Source organism: Sturnus vulgaris, unplaced genomic scaffold, assembly GCF_052056855.1.
Source record: "Sturnus vulgaris isolate bStuVul1 unplaced genomic scaffold, bStuVul1.hap1 Scaffold_192, whole genome shotgun sequence".
Classification (NCBI taxonomy): Eukaryota; Metazoa; Chordata; class Aves; order Passeriformes; family Sturnidae; genus Sturnus; species Sturnus vulgaris.
The window spans coordinates 7,252,852-7,261,346 of record NW_028276155.1 but is presented as its reverse complement, the minus strand read 5'-3'; the positions used below and the strand labels follow the sequence as shown (position 1 = coordinate 7,261,346).

The window sequence follows — 8,495 nt, the reverse complement described above, 5'->3', positions numbered from 1 at the left end:
TTTTGAATAGTAACAATTAAAAATGGAAACAATTAAAGTATTAGAGAGGACTACAAAAAATATCAAAGTATTAGAAATTAATACAATCAAAGCATTAAAATGAATATTGAATACATATATTTCAGGAAAAGTAAAATTTGAGAGTAAGCAATTTAGTATAATTGAAGTTTGTATAAAGCATAAGCATAACTGACCGGGGAGGGGGCCCTCCCCCTACCAGGGGTACGAGGAGGGGCTCGCCCTTCCTCACGTACCAAAGCATCCAGGCTGACAATCCCACTTATATACTGTATGCTATAGAAGTTTTTAGAAAACTCCTCCTAGTTTCTATTCCTAAAATCTATGTCACTGTGTGTATGGCGCATGCTCTACTAATGGGTTAGGGGGTCTCTCATCCTTTTGAGGGTCTTATTTCCAATGAAGGCTCATCGTCTTCCTCAGTGTCTGCTGTGTAACCTGCGGGAAGCGCATGGCCACTATGTGACTGAGCAGATGTTTTCCATAGCAAGACTTTGAGTCCCATGCCTGGAATCATCCCATTTTGTCCCATTTCAAGGTCGAAACTTTGTATTTCTAGATGCTGCTTGTCAGACCTACGTCCTTCTACTATTCCCTTCCAACATCTTTCTTCGACTCCCAACATCTGGAAGATGTCCTTTGCCCTGTGTCACCCATCTCCCCCCTCACTCTGTAGCAATTGTCTTCTATTGATCTAAATACAATTTTGCTAATATAATTACAATTTAATTGTCACGAATCACATTTATCACAGTTCCAATCTAATGAAGAAGCAGCTAAACAAGACGGTGGTTTTGAGTGGGTGCAGGAGGAAGAGATGCTCTGTGACTTCAGTTTGGCCCCGGTGCGGAGCGGCCCGGGCTGCCCCAGGGCGCACGGGGAGGAACGGACACACGGGGAACGGACACACGGGGAACGGACACACAGGGAACGGACACACGGGGAACGGACTCGCGGAGAACGGACACACGGGGAACGGACTCTCGGACAAACGCTCGCGGCGCTTCGGCAGCAGCAGCAGCAGAGAAGAAGCGATCCCGCAGACCCTCGACGTCCCTTCTCTTGTTCCTCGTCTCACTCTCCCGCTGTCCCACACTCTGTCGCGGTGTCCCGCAGCCTCTCCCAGTACCCCTTTCCCGGTCTCCCCTTTCCCTCTCGGTGTCCCTGTCCCGGCCCCTCCTCTCCCCGCCCCAGGCCGAGCCATGTCCCCACCCCACTCCCGGCCCCGGGCGGGGCTGCCCCGTCCCCGTCCCCGGCCGTCCCGCCGCGGCCTCGCCTCCGCCCGGCTCTGGCGGTATTGGCGCTGGCGCTGCTGGGCGGGCATCAGTGCCTGGGCCGGGGGCGGCATCGCCGCTCTTTGGCTCCGCCTGTCCCGAGCGCGGTGCCGGCCCCGACGCGGAGTCCAGTCGCGGCTTCGGCGCCGGTGCCGGCTCCTTCCGGGGCCCGCGGAGGACACACGCGGCGCGGCCGCTCCCGCCGCCTCCGCTGCGGGTTCCCCGGCCCGAGCTCCGCCGCTCGGCAGCGCGGCCGCCGGCCCTGAGCCGCCGGGGCCCGGGGCGGGTGGGGATGCCCGGCCCGGGACGGTCGGGGGGCGCTCGGGGGCCGTGTCTGGCCCCGGGCCGAGCGCTGACGGCCGCGTGTCGCCCGCAGGGAAGGCGCAGGAGGCCTTGCAGGAGCGGTACCGGCTGGGTTCGCTGCTGGGCAGCGGCGGCTTCGGCAGCGTCTACTCGGGGACGCGCCTTGCGGACGGCGCCCCGGTGAGTGGCGGGGCCGGCGGCGGGCAGAGGACGAGGAGGAGGAGGGCGGGGGAGGAGGAAGAGAGGCAGAGGAGGAAGAGGAGGAGGCCGGGGCGCGGCGGAGCGGGCGGTAAGCTCAGCCCGCTTCTACCCCTTGCTCGCAGGTGGCAATCAAATGCGTGCCACGGGATCGCATCCGGCACTGGGGCGAGCTGGTGAGTGAGCGGGGCCAGCGGCCGAAGCCGGGGCGTGCCGGGCGGCGAGGAGCTGGGGCCCGGCAGGGTGGGAGCCGCCGGGAGCCCTGCAGGGAGAGCGAGCGGGGGATACAGAGCGTCCCGGGCTGGCTGAGGGGTCCCAGAGCCCTGGCACGGCCTCAGCCCCACTGACGGCATCGTGGTCCTCGCGCAGCCCCACGGCGCCCGTGCGCCCCTGGAGATCGTGCTGCTGGACAAGGTGTCCTCTGGGTGTGCTGCTGTCATTCAGCTCCTGGAGTGGGTTGAGCTGCCCAACAGCTTCTTGTTGGTGCTGGAGCGTCCGGAGCGGTGCCAGGACCTGTCGGGTTTGCTGGCGGAGCGGAGGTTCCTGCCGGAGGAGGAGGCGCGGGGGCTGTTCCGCCAGGTGCTGGAGGCCGTGCGGCACTGCAGCAGCTGCGGGGTCCTGCACAGGGACATCAAGCCCGAGAACATCGTGCTCGACCTGGCCACCGGACAGCTGAAACTGATCGACTTTGGCTGTGGCGCCTTCCTCCAGGACACAGCCTACACCCAGTTTGCAGGTGAGCCCTCCCAGGGGATGCTCCTGGGCATCTTATGGCCCAGCCGGGCTGCAGCACCGAGGCTTCTGCCTATTGGAGCCGGGATGGGATTAATGCTTGAGCCAAGTTGATTTGGGTGGGGGTGTGAGGTGGGCCAGCTCCCAGCCCTGCTGACAGCCTTCATCACCCACTCTGCCCTGGTCTGGGGTTGGAGCTGGGGCAGCCAGGCCGACAAAAACCCCATGGGGGTAGCAGAGGGGGGGATCTGACTGCGTGCCCTGGCTGGTTTGGTGTGCAGGCGAGGAAGGGCTCGAACTGCACCTCTCCCCTTGTTTGCCTTGGCTTACTAACATTTTCTGAGGGCCGTGCAGGCGGGGAGGAGAGTGGGTTTTCTCCACCCCTGGTGGGTTTTTCTTTTGCGTGTCATGGTTGGGCCTTATCAAGGCTTCGGCTGCCCTCTTCCAGCACCAGTGGCTTCTTTTCCAGCCCCGAGTCTGTACACAAGTCCCAAGTGCTGGTGAGAGGGCAGCGAGTCACCCCGTGTGCCACTGGGGCAGCCCCTGAATGCCCAGGGATGCTGGGGCGAGGCTCTGGGAGCAGCAGCATCCTCCTTCTGAACTCCATCTGTATTCCATAGGAACCCTGTCCTACAGCCCACCAGAGTGGATCCACCACCAGCACTACCACGGCGAGGCAGCAACGATCTGGTCCCTGGGCCTCCTGCTGTACCACCTGGTCGTGGGGAAGCACCCGTTCAGGAGGGGCCAGGAGATCATCTGGGGACGGATCTTGTTCCCACAACGGCTCTCTCAAGGTGGATCCTCATCCCTGGGCAGGGGGGAATAGCAGTGCTGGGAGACAGCAGCGGGGTCGTGAGCATCCTGCTCTGGCAGCTGCTGAGGAGGTGGCACAAGTCCTGCTCTCCTGCTCTCCTCTGAACAGTAAATCCATGGGGAAGTTTAGGCACAACCCTGGGTACACCCAGCATGGCCTGGGCACGGGAAAGGGAGGAGGGGGGGAGGCAGCTTCTGCAACGTACTGGTGATTTCTGGTTTCTCTCTTCAGAGTGCCAAGATGTTATTAAGAGGTGTTTGTCCATGCAACCGTTGGACAGGCCATCCTTAGAAGACCTTTTCCACGATCCTTGGATTCAGGGTGTTCATCTGCCCTAGAAGATGGGAGAGATCCATGGGCACAGCTGGATCCAGGAGCCTGGCAGGTAACAGCTGCACACATCTCTTGGCAATCAGTGGCAAAGCAAACCAGAGTGCCTGTAGCTCTGAGCAGGGATCATCAGAAGGGAGCATGCAGCTCTTGGGCTGGAGCTGAGCTGGAGACCTGGTGTGGCAAGCACTGGTGGCCACCATCCACCCTGGGTTTCCTTGTCTGGTTCACTCATGGCTGGGGCCCTGGGCAGAACACTGACAGCCTGGTCTGGCCCCCAGGGAAGGAGAAGGAGCCCCTGGAGAAGCTGTTCCAGGTGGGGCAGCTGCTGGGGACACTAAGGACAACCTCAATGATGACAATCTCTTCCTCAGCCTGGCCAGCTGAAGATGATGGACTGGATTCTGGCACCTTCTTCACAGACACACTCCACACCCAATTTGTGGGTGAGTCCACAGCCAGGGGGATGCTCCCAGATCTGGGCACAGCATAGCCTGGCCGGGCACCAAAGATTTCCCCAATTGCTGGGGCAGATGCAATGAATTCTTCAGTTGGCTGCCAAGCTGCTTTTTGGCTCTGGGCAGCTGCTGAGGGGCTGGATGTGCCATGGCTGGCTGCAGGCTGGGCACAGTCCTGCCCTCCTGCTCTGCTCCCAGAGGCAGCAGTGATTGGGAGGTTTGTGCCCAGCTCTGGGCACGGCCAGCACGGCCTGGGCACGGCGGGAGCTGGGACAAGGGGGACAGGAGCCTTCAGCTGACGGGCGGTTTCTGGTTTCTCTCCTTGCAGCCGGGCTCTGCAGATGCTGAGGCTGCTCTGGGCTCTGCCAGGGCTCTGCTGGGCTCAGCCCTGGGCATGGCTGGGCCAGCTCTGCCCTCATATGGCTCTGACAGCTTTGCATCAGACGAGCCCGTTCCGAGCACAGCGCCTGAGCTTTGTGCTTCTGCAGGTGAGTGAGACTCTCCTGCAGGCCAAGACATTGCAGTTAGACACACACGTCCAGTTGGCAAGAACCCGAACTCTCCACAGTCTCAGCTGAACGCCTGGATCTCCACAGGATGTTTAGTCTGTCCCACTTGTCATTCCTTTTTGGTTAGAATTGTGCAATTGCACTTTCTTCCTCCTCTAGAAGTGCCACGAGTGGGAAAAACCTGGCGAGGGGGCCGTGTTCCTAAGGCAGTGCAGTCTGGAGCTGATGGATGGAGAATTGCCCTTCTGCACTTCCAAACCAAGCAAAAAGCCGTAAGTGGGACTTTGTGTCTTTAAGAAGCCTCTGACAGTTTCAAAGGGAACGTGCAGCTCATTCACAGGCTGAGAAGGAAGGGCATCTTCTAAAAGATTTGGGCGGTGACAGAGTTGAGATTGCCAGTCCTGCCAGGAGCTGGCAGGGCACAAAGCAATTTCTTCTTGCTTCACACCAATTTCACCACAATTTAAAAGAACAGTATTGGAAACAAATCCCAAAATCTTTTTTAAAAAGGTTACAGAGGCCAGTAAGATGCATCAATGCCATTGACTCTCATTTGCAAAGTGAATAACTGAGTTTTCTGTTGCAAAAGATCAGTTACCTCTTAAAGTTACAGAAGATTTTTCACTGCCCACTTGGGTTTTGCTTTTATCTTTCACATTTTATAGAGGTTTTTTTCTTTTCTTTTTCCTTTTTCTTTTCCTTAAAACAGAAAATATGCCATAAAATAGCAGCGTCCTCTGCTCCTGGTTCCCGTGTTGAGCATCTCCTTCCCGCTGGCTGAGCTGCTCAGGCAGAGCCCGGCAGCTCCTGGCCCTGCAGGGCTGAGGCTTTTCCCCATTGCTGGGCACAGACTGATGGAGCAGCACTGCTGAGCACGGGGACACACAGAGGGACCAGGAGCAGCTGCCTTTGTCCACCTGGAGCTCCAAGGCCCAAACTCTGAGCAGACAGGGCTGGAAGGGACTGACAGGCTCCCTGTTTGCTGTGCTGCCCCACTTGTGCCCGGCCCAGCTCTGTGTGGGGCAGAGGGAGAACAAGGGGCAGCTTCCCCTCTGACCCCAGGGCTTTGGACACTGTCAGCACCAGCTGCTCCAGCCACCGTCTCTGCTGGCACTGACAGCAACACCCAAATTGTGGCTGATCCCGAGGGAGCAGCAGCAGGGCCTGGATCTGATCCCTGACTCTGGGGCAGGGCTGGACAAATGACCCCCACAGCAGCAGCAGCACATGGACCTGACTTTCAGCACAGCCCCTGCCACTCTTCCCTCCCGTGTGCAGTGGTGTCACAGCAGCCTGGGCCACCTGGGAGCCCCCAGGGCCAGCAGGGACTGGAGATGGCAGCCCTGGGCTCCTGGAGGTTGTGCAGGGAACAGAGGTGAGGACTCGCTCTCCATGTGGAGCTTCCAGATGGAAAAGGCTGCTGTGAGCAGGCAGCTCCAAGGGCACAGAAAGGAAGGACTGGAGCCCTTGATCTGTGCCAGTTCCACAATCCTGGGCAGCAGCCACCGAGCACAGGGGGAACAGAGGACACAGCAAGAGGGACAAAACCAGTCAAGGTCAGAGAGACTGGGAAGAGCCAGAGCTGGGAGCAGGAACAGCTGCTCCATTGCACCCTTGGAGAAAGCTCTTGGCTGGTTCAAAGTGCTGAAAGGTGTGAAGGGCAGGGAGGAGAGCACAGCAAACAATGCTCCTGTTTCCACAGCCTCCCCTCTCAGTGTCCCAGAAGGAATTGGATGAACTGTGTTCTTCTCTCTGAGTCATCTCGTTCAGCATGAGCAGCTCAGCACCAGGAGCTAAAGGAGCTGAAGCCTTAGGCCACAAGAGCTGACCAAGAGGGAACTTTTGACCAAAGTAATGCTGCCAACATGGACCTAGCTGAACGCAGCAGATGGAATCCTTTCTGTAGAGAAAGACCTCTGAGCTCATCCAGTCCAGCCATTCACCCAGCAGTGTCAAGTTCAGCACTAAACCCAGTCCTGAAGTGCCAAGGCCTGAGTGAGGCCTGAACAACAGGCCCTGAGCCAAAGGTGACCTCTCGATGGACCTTCCAACCAAAGGTTATCTTTGTATCCACTCATTCCTGAAATATGCAGGATCATTGGCATTGTGATAGATGTATCCACTCCTTAGCGAAACATGGATTGACCTTTTTGCATTTAAAACCGGACAAGGCCACGAAATCTGACATCTGGCCTTGTTTGGGGCTGTATGGTCAAAGTCAGCTCCCTTGGGTCCTCCTTGAGCCCTGGCCAAGCTTTGGGAGGGACCCAAGAGGAGAATGAAAGCAGCTGTTCCCTCACTAGAAGTGCTGTCAGTTTGTTTATTTAGCACTATCAAAGCATCCAAAAATTGCATCTCAGAAAAGGAAAAGAACTTGTGGGTTTGGGAAGACAAGGATGGATTTTGTTTAGAGCACATTGGAAACAGCACCAACAGAAGGAAGAATCGGTTTTGGAACACTCCCACATGGAGTGACAGAGGAGGGTTTAAATCTTGAGCTTGGGTTCATTTGTTCAAGTGAAATAGAATATTATTATTCATAATAATGGTTATATAAAAATATAACATGATCTTTTTTTTTAGATATCATTAAAAATTGATAATGTGAAATAATGCTGACAATGCTAATATGTCAGCTTTGGCTGCTCACTGTGACACTAAATACCCTACAGAAAAGGACTAGCCAAGACCCAAACATCAGTGGTAAACTTTGCAAATTGTATACAAGGAATAAAGGAGGAAGGGATGAAATTGGCTATTTTTGTGGGGTTTGCTGGTACTGTGATGTGGAATGCTTTGTGTGTTCCTGTGAAAAATGCAGTGAATAAGACATAAGGGTTTTTCATATACCAGATTATCCACAAGCTGCAGGATTGGTTGAACAGATGAAGGGATTGTTAAAAGAGTAGTTGAAGATATGAGGAAATTGGGAACCTGTCCCAGTGGAGAACCCATCTCCCAGATGTGCTCCATGCCCTTAACAGTGGGCCCACTGGGAAATGGAAACCTCCTGGCTGTGCATGGCTGCACCCAATTTGCAAATACAGCCATGGACAGTGACACTGTGACTGCCTGGGAAATTATTCCGGGTGTGATGGCCCCTGACAGGGCCCCCCCAGAGGCTGCAGGGCTGGGCCTTCATGCACTGGAATTAATTAGGATAAATCAGAAGCAAATGAGACTTAACAATACAGGAACAGGAATTCAGATTCCTCCAGGACACTTTGGTTTGATAACTGCTTGCTGGAGCTTGGCCTTACAAAGTGTTCATGTCATGGAAGGAAGAACTGATGCAGATGATCTAGGAGAAATTTAAGTAATTCGGTTAAGTAATTATTAAGATTATTCAACCCCATGGCGGGGTGGCACAGTTACTGATACTGCAGTTTTAACAACAATTGTGAAAGAAGGAGATCCACCTCAAATCCACCTGTTTGTAGAGACAGAGGGTTTGGATGCAGCAGTCCTAATAATGGAGCCAGAGTGTGGGTGCAGAGGCCAAATGGCCCTCCCAGGCCAGCTGAAGGAACAGCTCTGGGGAAAGACAACACTGTTTGACTCCTGAAACCTGGGCAGAAGCAATGGGAATGTGTCCCTGCACACAAGTGCTCTGTGCCAGAACAAGTGGATGTTATGGGATATTGTTTTACAGATCCTGCCAGACCAAATCTCCCTGTTTGCCCCAACGGCCCCTTTGGAAAATGCTCTGATCCACGGGGCTCCATGTGAAGGCTGATGTGACACTGAGGGACCTCCACACAAATTCCATCCAGGAGCCTGGGGGCCCCTCAGGAGCTGGGACCTGGCGTCTCTCCAGCCCGAGGGGAAAGGACCCCACCAAGCCTTGTCAGCCACA

The 8,495-nt window shown here is 55.8% G+C and overlaps 1 long non-coding RNA gene across 2 annotated transcripts; it reads left to right on the top strand.

The window, feature by feature from the left end:
- The first annotated feature begins 3,177 nt into the window (after nt 1-3,177).
- Nucleotides 3,178-4,911, top strand: LOC148218285 (uncharacterized). 2 transcript variants are annotated; one of them, XR_015800511.1, is made up of 3 exons: nt 3,178-3,727; nt 3,954-4,118; nt 4,799-4,911. It is a non-coding gene; the product is annotated as an uncharacterized LOC148218285 (long non-coding RNA). The 2 variants fall into 2 exon arrangements; XR_015800510.1 differs by lacking the exon at nt 4,799-4,911 and adding an exon at nt 4,459-4,690 and having other exon boundaries at nt 3,179-3,727.
- The last annotated feature ends 3,584 nt before the right edge of the window (nt 4,912-8,495 follow it).